This window comes from Priapulus caudatus, unplaced genomic scaffold (genome assembly GCF_000485595.1).
Source record: "Priapulus caudatus unplaced genomic scaffold, Priapulus_caudatus-5.0.1 Scaffold476, whole genome shotgun sequence".
In the NCBI taxonomy this organism is placed as follows: Eukaryota; Metazoa; Priapulida; class Priapulimorpha; order Priapulimorphida; family Priapulidae; genus Priapulus; species Priapulus caudatus.
In genome coordinates this window covers 63374-75500 of record NW_014577537.1, presented here as the reverse complement: position 1 = coordinate 75500, position 12127 = coordinate 63374, and positions in this window count along the sequence as shown.

Genomic DNA, 12127 nt, shown 5'->3' with positions numbered 1-12127 from the left:
ATATATATATTATATAGTAATACACCTAATATATACTATATTATATATTATATAAATTAAAACAAAAGCTTCAACGGCAAACAGCTTTCACTCTTTTGGGGCGAACAGGAATTCTAAAATAACAAGCGTTTGGGAGTATAGGTTTAGAGGATTTCTTAAGATAGCTGTTATCTAAAGGTGAGCACACCTAATACTAAAATTTATAACAGTTCTGATGCTCCTAAGCGAACCGTCGCTCATAGATCTTCGTATATATATATAAGCGCGGTCACTCTCTTAGTTATATCAAATCAAAAAGCCGTTTTCATAACGGAATAATCAATCCATTTCACATAAGCCCGAATTTCACATACCAATGTATAATCAATATAATATCATTTATATAGATAATGAAACATACCTGGTGATTCGTATGATGCATTTTAAGCACATTCACGCATCATTTACAATTTTTCATCCATGGATTTTTCGTCTTAAATTGAAACTTAAACATTTACATCACTCTTAACGAACGATTAAGGCATCCACTATTGTAATGAGGCGAAAGCAACGAGGTGTTCTTGTGGTGGAGATGCAATGTAAAACAAGGTTGAAGTCTATGTTATTAACCGTATACTTAATCTAATCGACAACTGAACTTTTTTTCGTTGCGGTAAATTGCAGCCTCTATGTAACACACTATATATGTTAGCACTAGGCCAGGAGCGTTATATGACATGCGGCCTGCTGTGTCGCATGATAAATTGATTTATCAATGATCTTGAAACTCCTCGCTGTTTTCAGAATTTAATGCGTGGCAAGTGGACATAATATCGTCATGCAGTGCCATGTGTACAGAAGGCTAATTAAGTCAAACCCGAATTATTGGCCTTGCTCGAAGCATGTCGCTATCCCTACACGTATAACCCCCCCCATTCCGCGCAGACAGGCCACGCCTCCCCATGATCGTCCTAATAATTATCGTCTATTCAGCTGAAGCTGCACATCCTGTCACTATTGAGTATTTTAGATCCAAAAGTATTTTTCTAATATAGACATTCATTGCGATACGCCCGATATTACCAAACAGAAATGTATAAGCGCATTGATTTGTTATGAAGAATCTATATATTAATGACACGCCAACAGGGCGCCGAACGTCACACGCTCTTGCTCAACACACGTGATGGCTTTAATACGTGTGCTATATATATAGATCGCAGCGCTGCCGGAGACTTTTTATTGAAAGTACAAGCGATTTCGAATTCACATCCTCGTAGTATTAGGGCGAAGCGACCTTAAAACTATATGTTTAATTTACTCCCCAACGCAAATAAAGCAAATGTAAGTCGAATAAGGTGGCACGCCAACATCCGAGTCGACAAATATCATAGCTCACAATTTTACAAATGATGCAGCGTGGTGCACACAATTACCATTGCGTAATACTGTTAAAGTTCTTTTAATTATGGAAAAAGAAGAAGAATGTTGTTGTCCGTCGTTGTTGTTGTTGTTGTTGGTGCGTTGTTGTTGTTGTTGTTGTTGTGTTTGTTGTTATTGTTGCAATGAATGAATGGATAGATGAATGACGACGAACGATGATTGATGATGATGAATGATGGATGACCGAATGCAAAGGGAAAGGAGAAAACAAAACGAAGAAGACGAAGAAGAATGGAGAGAGAAGGAGATAAGCAGAAAGAAAGAAGAAGAAGAAAGAAAGAAGAAGAAGAAGAATGAGAAGAAAGAAGAAGGAAGTAGATAGAGAAGGAGAAGAAGGGAGAGAAGAACAATAGAAAAGTAGAGGATAAAGGAAGAAGCGAAAGAAAGAAGAAGAAGAAGATAAAGAAGAATATGAAAAAGATGAAAGAAGAAAAATATTCAGAAGTAGAAAAAGATTAAAAAAAAAGAAAGACAGAAGAAGATGAAATCCGAACAATGATGATGATGGATGGATAATTATGATATATAATGATGATAATAATGATGACATTGCGATGATAATGATGAGCATGTGATTCACTACTAGCTTAAAGTCTTGCGCACACTAAAATTTAATTCTATATGTTTCAATGAAATGAATTGCTGTGCTAGAAATAGTATTACCATAGTAATTCAGCCGTAAGTCTTCCGCCAGTCAATAAACGCGTAAACAGATAAAATTAACAAGGAAATCCAAATATAAACGAAAATATGAGGCAGGTCATCATTATGTATTGTATATATCTATCTATCTATTATATATATATAATAAATATATATATATTGAGAATAATTAAACCTTAATAGTGTTATTGTTATCAGTATTAACATATACTGTAAGATCGCTGCCCATCAAGCTAATCTTCGCACCATCGTCCGTGTCGTGTTTGCCATTCTCACATGTTTAGAGCTATCGACTAAAGAACCTAAGTCGCGCAGTTTATGACTGATTTATTGTCGTGAAATATTTTGTAACAGGTTGCTTTCAGCTTCCCGGCGGAGACCTAAAGCTTTTAAAAAGCGTGAATCGCTTATGCGAGGACTCCAACCCTGCACGCCCACCACACATATCTAATCTTACGTGATTCTCAGCTCACACTGGTTTGTTCTTTGAGCGGGTCATATAAATAATGGCCGATCGGGCATATTGCTTCAAATCGCATTCCTATAAATATTTACCATAATCGGCCTACGCCGGACAGCCAGCACTCATTGAGACAAGAAAAATAAATCGCGAACAGCCAAACGGTTTTAATACAATCACCCGTGTAATCCTGCCCTCGTGTTTCTGTGAATTTTGTAGCATCCATAATTAAAAATTTATTTGCAACCGCAAGACCCCGATACATAGCGAGTCTGATTTTTGAGTAATCGTTAACCCCGATAATATGATTCGCAGTTCACCCACTGCGGATACGGTTGGAGAAAGGCCCCTATTCTCATCTACTCGCTACGCTCAGCCTTATTACTTCCTCTTGTATGCGGCCATAGCATTAGCTTAGCAATTAAACGCAAAGACCCCCCACCCGTGGCCATTTTGCTCACACTGCCGCCGTAAGCATTTAGAACAAGTAACCTGAGAAAGTCTATTTTAATCAAAAAGTATACGAATGCATCCCTTGCGTATCACTGCCCACCAATGTCAGCCTCACGCCTGCCTGCATGTTTGCTGTGTAACATAACTACAACCCCCTGCGTCTCTTTTAAGTAGGCATATCTATCTAATCGTATCTTAAAGTCTCTATACTGGTCTTTATCTATATCATCGTATCATCTATTCTATACTATGCCTATTCTATATCCTAACTATTGCGTAACTATCTATCTATCTACCGTTAAGCACACACTCCCTAATCTAACATCTATCTATCCCAACTCTAAAATCATAATCTAAAATCTGGTATATATCAATAATCTAATCTTAGTCTATCTATACTATCTATCTATCTATCTACCAAACACTATCCTAAGGCTCTATCCTATCTACATCGGGAATACGTTTGTCTGTCCAGATGGCCTGTTTAATTTCCGTTGACTTATGTATAATTCTCTCTTTCTCTAATCGTTTTAAGTTAGCCACTCCCCTCGATATAATACAAACTATCGAGTCTTATTATAAAACGAAAGAAAGGAGTGGGCTGTTGATGCACCCTTTCTTTATTCACAGACGTCTCTCCCCATAGTTCACTTTTACTATTGGGCGGTATTTTTGTTCAGCCACTCTGCTAACGGTGCTCCCTCAACACATTTAAGAACAACAGTAAAAATGTTTCAAGCGCATCCTCTTGCTGTAAGCCTGCCTTTTGTCTGTCATCAGTGCATTAGAACAGCAACCAAACAATGCCTGAAACCAGAGAGCCTAGAAATAATACCAATTACGCTTGATCAGACAGCCTGGTTCATTTACGTGGTTTCATCCAAATGCCTAAGCGAGCCGACTCAAAACCAAACTCTTGGTAAAACCGCACACCACCAAAAGAACCGCCGTCGATAGTAACCGACCATCGCTCATTATACCTTCCTTCATTACCCGATGACATAGCCCGTTTGGCCACTCAAGCTTAAGGAACCCGCTCAGTTAACCTTAATGCTTAGCTTTTCTAACGAGAGAGTGCATCATATAACACCTTATACCATACAATCGCCGCTGCTTTTTACACTAAGAAATAAACGCCAACGCTATTCCCAGTGGAACGACGATAGTGCGATTACTTGTGCTGAACAATCATCCGTAAGGTAAATAAACTGTCACCCTGCAGCTAGCGAATCAACACAGATTAGGTAAACAAAAGAAAGCGACGGAAATGTAAAAATTCTATTCCGCATGCTTTTAGCGGAGAAATTCTTTATCCATCCAGGGCGAGATTTCCATGGAACAAACAAATCGCTTACATCATACTACGTTCTCTCCACTTCGGCCAAGCGACGCCATTAATGACCCTGTCCAAGCATGGCTACCACCATATATAACTACCAATCAGAAATAAAAGCTGTTTTGATTCACACACCCGCTTTTTCTGCGTAAAAAAGCAACTAATAGCCCGGCCAAGCAAGCCCCCAGCAACGATCAATTAGCGCTGTACCTGAAATACTTGTCATATAAAAAAACAGCAATAAATAAGAATCGCCAGCCGCAATCATACAAAAATGGAGCTAATGAACGTAAGAAACCCATTTTAATACTAATAGGAAACTGCTAGCACCCAGTAACGATCAAAAATACCATAGTGCGAACCGCAATATCTTGCTTGCTGGCTGGAATTGCCCACCTTATCATGCGGTCTGGTCGCTATAATAAAGCAAAAGTATAAATACGAGGGCTGAGACGCTGCCATCCCCGCTCTCCATATGGCACCAAACCTGGCAATATAATGATATTGGCATCTATTCGCAGCATCCACGCTCAATTAAGGATCACGGCTTGAGCTCCATCCCAAAATCGTACAGCAAAAAAAGAAAAACCGTGCCATCTAGCTCTCTCTCTCCCAACGTTCTATCCTCATAAGAGATAATGCGTTTGCCTAATAGTGTAGACGCGCCCGACTCTGATTTCAAACAGGGGTCGCATATTAAAAGATCGGTAGTAAGTTTTGCGTAGGGCTGTTTAGCTAATATCATCGCCGAGACAACCAGCAGCCGGGGGCGAGCAATCACAGGTAATGCGACCTGCCCCTGCGATTCAAAATTGTGAAAAAACTAGATAAATGAATGAACAGCTCGGCCGTCATAACTATGCACAATTCAGTATCTCAGATGTCGACCCAATATACTTTCCTTCTCACCGGTCCACAAATCACTTATAACTACTCGCTAACAATTACAAACTTTGCAGAGAAAAATGAACTATAAGGTAATCATCTGTTAGATAATGTACCTGGGCAGAATTTGAGAGATAATATGATCAACTTACTCTTCAAGTTTCGCTGTTGCGCGATTAGATAAAGAAATATAAGCCTTTAGTTCAGTGTCGTCCGGCTGCATGGCCGGCTCACGCCGGCAGCTCATTGTATTTAGAATGCGTCTTCAAGCTGCCGTGCTATGACGCGTAACCTTCAAGTTTTCCTTTGCACTAATTTTTGCAAATTGCCGCTTCAGCGATGCTCATGCTCCACCGCAACATAAGATTACTTATCCTATAACCTGGATTTTACCAACGCTGCTTACCCAGATCCAACGTGCGCGGTCGACTCTTTGTTCCTCGTCGCTCCCTCTCCTCCCCCGCCCATTTTTCACGTGCATCGTCTGTAACAGACAACGAAATGACCCTTTGTGTGTAGCACATCCGGCGGGCGGGTTAATGCCGCCAAGAATAGTCTATATATATATAATACGGTATGCATACTGTTGGGAACACAGGGGTTCAATCCTATTTTAGGACACTGTATTTCAATTATGGGCTTCAGATTACGTTAGGACTAGGATTAGGGTTAGGTTTAGTATTATGGTTATGGATTAGGTAGTGATGACCTAGGCGCTTTGGTCAAAAGGTAGGATTGAGCCAATGCACGCAACCGTGTGTCTTTTGCAGTACAGCTGTTTTATTGATACTGTTTGTCACGGATTTATGTGCTTGTCTGGGGCAACCACACATTATACCCTGATAATAGGTTTCACTTATTAGTGTGAAATATTTTTCTGTGCTTCAATCATAACAGCATGTCAAACCACACATGTAAATTAAATCTTAACAAGAAAAGAAATTATTTTACCAAGATTTCTTGGTGCATGTCAGACTGATAAAACATGTAAACTGCAGACTGCAGTACCTATACACGATGTATAAAAGAAGCGAGTAGCAATCAAGTTGATAGTAATGAAATTGAACTAAAAATTTTCTGGTTATTTGAAGCCAAGATATTTCACACTGTACAATAAGTCATATGGATAGAGCTAAGAGGTATATGTAAATCAATACAAATCAATATATGCCTTTCTCTGAACATTCTCACAAGCATCACGCAGTAACTCTAAGCTGCAACATAATTGTGTTTCCATCAATACCAAAGTGCCGAATGATTACCTTGTAGATCTGAATTAATTAATAAAGCACATGTATGTATACTGGTAATGGGAAATTTTAATTACTGGGTTTCCATTATTTTCTAAAATTGGGTAACGATATTAGTGCAGATTGAAGGCATACAGGGTAAGGCAAGTTGCATATAATGATATAAGATACACAATACAAAGGTGAATGCATAAGCAAACAATAATGGGCAATACTCCCCAGTTACGGTACAAGTATCTCCAATCGAATACGCTCCAGAGGAAACCTAATTAACTATGATCAGGTTGAAGGTTTACCGTGCCAGGATTTCTACCACAGGCATGCACCTGTGTGGCATTAAGTCCATGCATGCCGGTCATGACCACAGCCACTTTCGAACTTTTCAAGAATTATAAAATGATGGCAAATAAACAGGAAATGTATTTACTACCAATGTCCCAATGTTTATCTGTTGTGTTTCGCCTTATATTGGTAACAGTGTCCCGTGAATACAGTTTAGATGCTCCTCTGCAACACGCCAATTAACCGCAGTCACACCACTGTGCATTAACTCACAGAGAGATAAAGTGTCATCTTTCTGCGCATTGGGCACAGAAGCGGGCGTTGCAGTGAAATTGTGTATTGCACAGTATTTGAACCACAGGCACTTGGCACAGCACCATGTTCTTTATCCTTGGCCCATAATCACACTACCTTATGACAAAATAAACTCTAGTTCCTCCCATTTCACGGCCAAGGATAGAGAACATGGCCCAATAAAACCAATGTGCCTAACCCTAACCTAAATCTAATTCGATCCCTAACCCTAACCCTAACCATAACCCTCCACCTATTATATTGATATAATATTATATTTAATTGATGTAAATGACATTGTTTTATTGGGACGCGCATGTTCTCTATCCTTGAACTAGCCCGACCAGGCTGTGCGAGGGATTGTCTATAAGCGTCTTGTAACCCTAGCAATACCGTTTCTGACTATCCTTGAACCCGATTGGGCGCTGACACCGAAGTAATTGCTAGTCTAGAGGCCCATTCCTATTTGACAACCCCAGTTTAAAAACCCTAACCCTAACCTAACCTAACCCTAACCAAAACTCACGAATGGTGTGTAAACGCTACTTGTACCGTCTAGTAGTAGTACTGAGAAATTAGCGTTTGGATGCGCATTCTGTCAAATTCTGATGACATATAGTGATCGCAATACTTACCAGTAGCCTACCGTAATTATGCGCGGTCCTGGTAGTGTATCTCTGACGTGACGATAACATTTCGAACTCCGCACGTGAAAAAGTCAATACAGTCTTCCTACGTTACTCGTTAGCGCCTGTAAGCACAAAAGCCAACAAGATGACAACACTGTATACGGTACACTACTACTAGAAATTTGCGCCTACACTCACAAAACGACAGTAACCGAACTGCAGAACGTGTCGATAGCAGAACAATATATATTATTTAGTAATTTAGATCACATACACATCTTTCACTGAGCTGCGATTGTCACATGCACTCACATGAAAACTCAACAACACGTTGTAACGATGCACGCGTACACCGCGTTTGTATACACGTCTGACGAGTGACGACAGAGATTGACTGGCTAACGAAAAATCATTGAGCGTTGGTGGCGTGCAGGCCTGCAGCCACCTGGTGCCCGCATCGCTGGCATACCGCAAGCAGAGCATAGAAGCAAATTATATGCTCTGGCCGCAAGCATAGAAATATATAGAGACACCTACGTGACCTACCTACCTATAAGAAGTCACAAGTTTGAAAATCCAAGAAGAGACCACTTGTGATAATGGTCCATCGCCGTTTTTTCGCTGTGCGCAAAAACAGGAAAAAAGTTTGGCGGGCTGCGACCACTGATCTCTATAATATAATAGAAAAGAATATAAAATGATAAATGATAAAAGATTATATTATAGAGATCAGTGGCTGCGACACGTGTTTGTCGCGGCGCACCACCATTTTAAATAAAGCATACATGTAAAATAAAATGCACATTCTGTTCATTTTATGGTTTTGTTGTTATTTTGTTTGTTGTTTAAAAGTGTTTGACATTTGGCCTTTTATTGTTCGCTGGAATCAAAGTACATCAACAACCACGGTACACTGGTCTTAACGGGACACCGGGACCATCATGTCGCACCGGAACGATCCCGGTGAGACCGGACACTTGGGACGTCAGGGCGGTGTATCCAGGATTTTTTCTGGGTGGGTCGGATCATAATTTTTTGGACCTTTTCACAATGAAATAACGAGCAAGATGTGATAAAATGTCAATACAATTAATTAAAACAAAAAAATTGTTAAAAAAAACAATTATCAGGTTTTTAAAACAAAAATTTGAAGTTTTTTGATCAGTTTTTTGAAAAAAGTTTTCTGACTCAGTTGAAAACAATTTTTGAACTCTTTGCTCTTGTCTTTGTCTTGATCTTGTCTTGTCTTTGTCTTGTCAGTCTTTGTCTGTCTTTCTTTTAAACTCAGTTTTTTAAACAAAAAATTTGTTTAAAAAAAAGGCTCAGTTTCAGAATTGCTGATGAATTGGGATAGATTTACGTCACGCAATTGCATGTCCTTTGGACTCATGCTGGTACGCTGATCAATTATGCTTTTTCATTTATTTCATTGTGAAAAGGCCCTCGAAAAAAAATGTCTTTGGAAAAATTGGACCTTTAAATTTTGGGGTCGTACGACCCTCACGACCCCCCCTCTGCATACACCCATGGACGTCTGCTATAATATCTACCTATATTATTTCTATGCCTGCAAGCTATTATAGACTCCCTGGCTATAGTCAGTATAGTGGGTTCCATATACCATAGTGCAACTGTGTATTAATTATGTATATTTTGCAACAGTAAATAAGACCCCTTGCACGTGACGTCATCAAAACAAACGGCGGCCATGTTGGCGGCATTGGTGCAACCGTGCGACGTGGTTACTCTCTCTCTCTCTCTCTCTCTCTCTCTCTCTCTCTCTTACAGCGTGGAAAGTTCAGTTTAGAGATATCTCTAACATTTTCACACGAAAATGGTGAATTATTGTAGGATAGCGGATGTACTAACCGATCTGATAGGGAAAAGGATAAGAAATTCTTTCGACTACCTGTTGTTATAACTAATCAGGGAGAACATGAGAAGTGTATCACAGTCTCACAGAGGAGAGTGGCGTTCACACCCAGACAGATGTTACTGGACCTCTGTATGACGCAACCTTATCTGAGCTACAGACTCTAAGAACGCGAAACATGAGAGCCAGATGAGCACACGCCGAGCGTTCACTGAGAATGATTTTGAGGAAAATGATGATAAGTTAAATATTTCACAGGCTCCCGACTTTTATTGCCTATACTTGTTCATATATTCTTAATTGGAGCCAGTTTTCCCTACTAGCTTCTTCTCTGTCCAGATTTCAAATGTTAATGATGACGCTTATGAAGTTGACTTAATAACCTGTCAAGTAATTCCTTCCTTGCTCTCTGTCTCTCCTCCTCCCTCTCCCTCTCTCTCTCTCTCTCTCTCTCTCTCTCTCTCTTTCTCTCCTCCCTCTCTGCCTCTCCTTCCTCTCTGTCTCTCCTCCCTCTCTCTTTCTCTCTCTCTCTCTCTCTCTCTCTGTCTCTCCTCCCTCTCTGTCTCTCCTCCTCTCTCTCTCTCTCTCTCTCTCTGTCTCTCCTCTTTCTCCCTCTCTCTCTCTCTCTCTATCTGTCTCTCCTCCTCCTCCTCCCTATCTCTCTCTCTGTCTCTCCTCCTCCTTCTCTTCTGCTCCTGTCATCTCTCTCCCTCTTGCTCTCTGCTCGTCCTCCTCCGTGCCCCCCGCTCTCTTCTCTCTCTCTCCTCGACCTCCATCCTCCGCTCTCTCTCTCTCTCTCCTCCTCTGCCTCTCTCCTCTTCTCTCTCCTCTGCCTCTCTCTCTCTTCTCTCTCTGTCTCTCCTCCTCCCTCTCTCTCTGTCTCTCCTCCACTCTCTCTCTCTCTCTGTCTCTCCTCCTCCTCCCTCTCTCGCTCTCTGTCTCTCCTCCTCCTCCCTCTTGCTCTTCTCCTCCTCCTCCCTCTTGCTCTCTGTCTCTCCTCCTCCCTCTCTCTCTCTCTCCTCCCTCTCTGTCTCTCCTCCCTCTCTCTCTCTCTGTCGCTCCTCCCTCTCTGTCTCTGTCTCTCCTCCCTCTCTCTCTCTCTCAGTCTCTCCTCCCCCTCCTCTCCCTCTCTCTCTCTCCTATTTCTCCCCTCTCTCTCTCTCTCTCTCTCTCTCTCTCTCTCTCTCTCTCTCTCTCTCTGTCTCTCCTCCTCCCTCTCTGTCTCTCCTCCTCCTCCCTCTCTGTCTCTCCTCCCTCAGTCCCTCTCCTCTTCTCCTCTCTCTCTCTCCCCACTCTCTCGTCCTCCTCTCTCTCCTCTCCTCTTCTCTCTCTCTCTGTCTCTCCTCTCTCTCTCTGTCTCTCCTCCCTCTCACCTCCTCCTCTCCTCTCTCTCTCTCTGTCTCTTTTCCCGTCTTCCCTCCTCGTCTCTCCTTTTCCAACTCCACGCAACCTGACTAGTCTCTACCAGATAAGTCCTAAATAAACAAGTCCTGAACACACTCATGTTCTAGTGCCTACTAACTTCAGTAATCACCCCGATGAAAACCTCAGTCCCACAAAACTTCCGCTATTAGATTTCTTAGAAACACCACTGTTTAGAACACACAAGCTCCGTGAACTACCACTACCGATGCAATACACATCCATTTTAATGCTAAACTACCAGCAATATCACATTTTACTTTACCATCAACATATTTCGGCGTTACGGGCACGGTTGGTAACGCTTGCCGCTTTAATAGAGTGGCCATCTGTTTTTTTTCAAACTGGACAACACATCTGCCCCTTTGGTCCGCCAGTATCGTAAACACGTGTAGTGAAACCACTGAGTTTACAGTTTTGATTGTCACAACAATCATTTGCTTCCGGACCCTGAGGACTCCCACTTGCCAACAGTAAACAAGGTGTTATCATCCTGCGCAATGGTCGGTTAACGCGGGAGGAAATCAACAAGGCCGTGATGTCACCTTGATGCTGAGTGTGTGCGCCGCGCGGTGTGCGGTGCGTGTTGTGTGAGACCGAGCCTCCTCCGTTGTTTACTATCACTACCATGCCTCCAACATGGCCGCGCATCCCGAGCCACTTGGAAATAACGGGATGTGACGCACGGTCTATAATATATATTTCACGTCATATATTCTACAGCTCATTCAGCCACTATAATAATACATATACCTACACGTGACATATACCATATATAAGATGTATATCTATATATATAATATATATATATATATAATATATAATATATATCTATATACAGCTGAACAATTCTAAATAACATGCGTTTGGAGATAGTTTAGAATTTCTTATATACTTTATCAATAGCACACAAACTAAATTTATACAGTTGATGTCCTAGCTCATGACTGTATATATATATATACGCCTCTTAGTTATATCAAATCAAAAAGCCGTTTTCATAACGGAATAATCAATCCATAAAGCAAGAAGAACGAATTTCACATACCATGTATAATCAATATAATATCATTATATAATAATGAAACGTGATTCGTATGATGCATTCTTAACATTACGCATATTTACAATTTTTCCATCCATGGATTTTTCGTCATT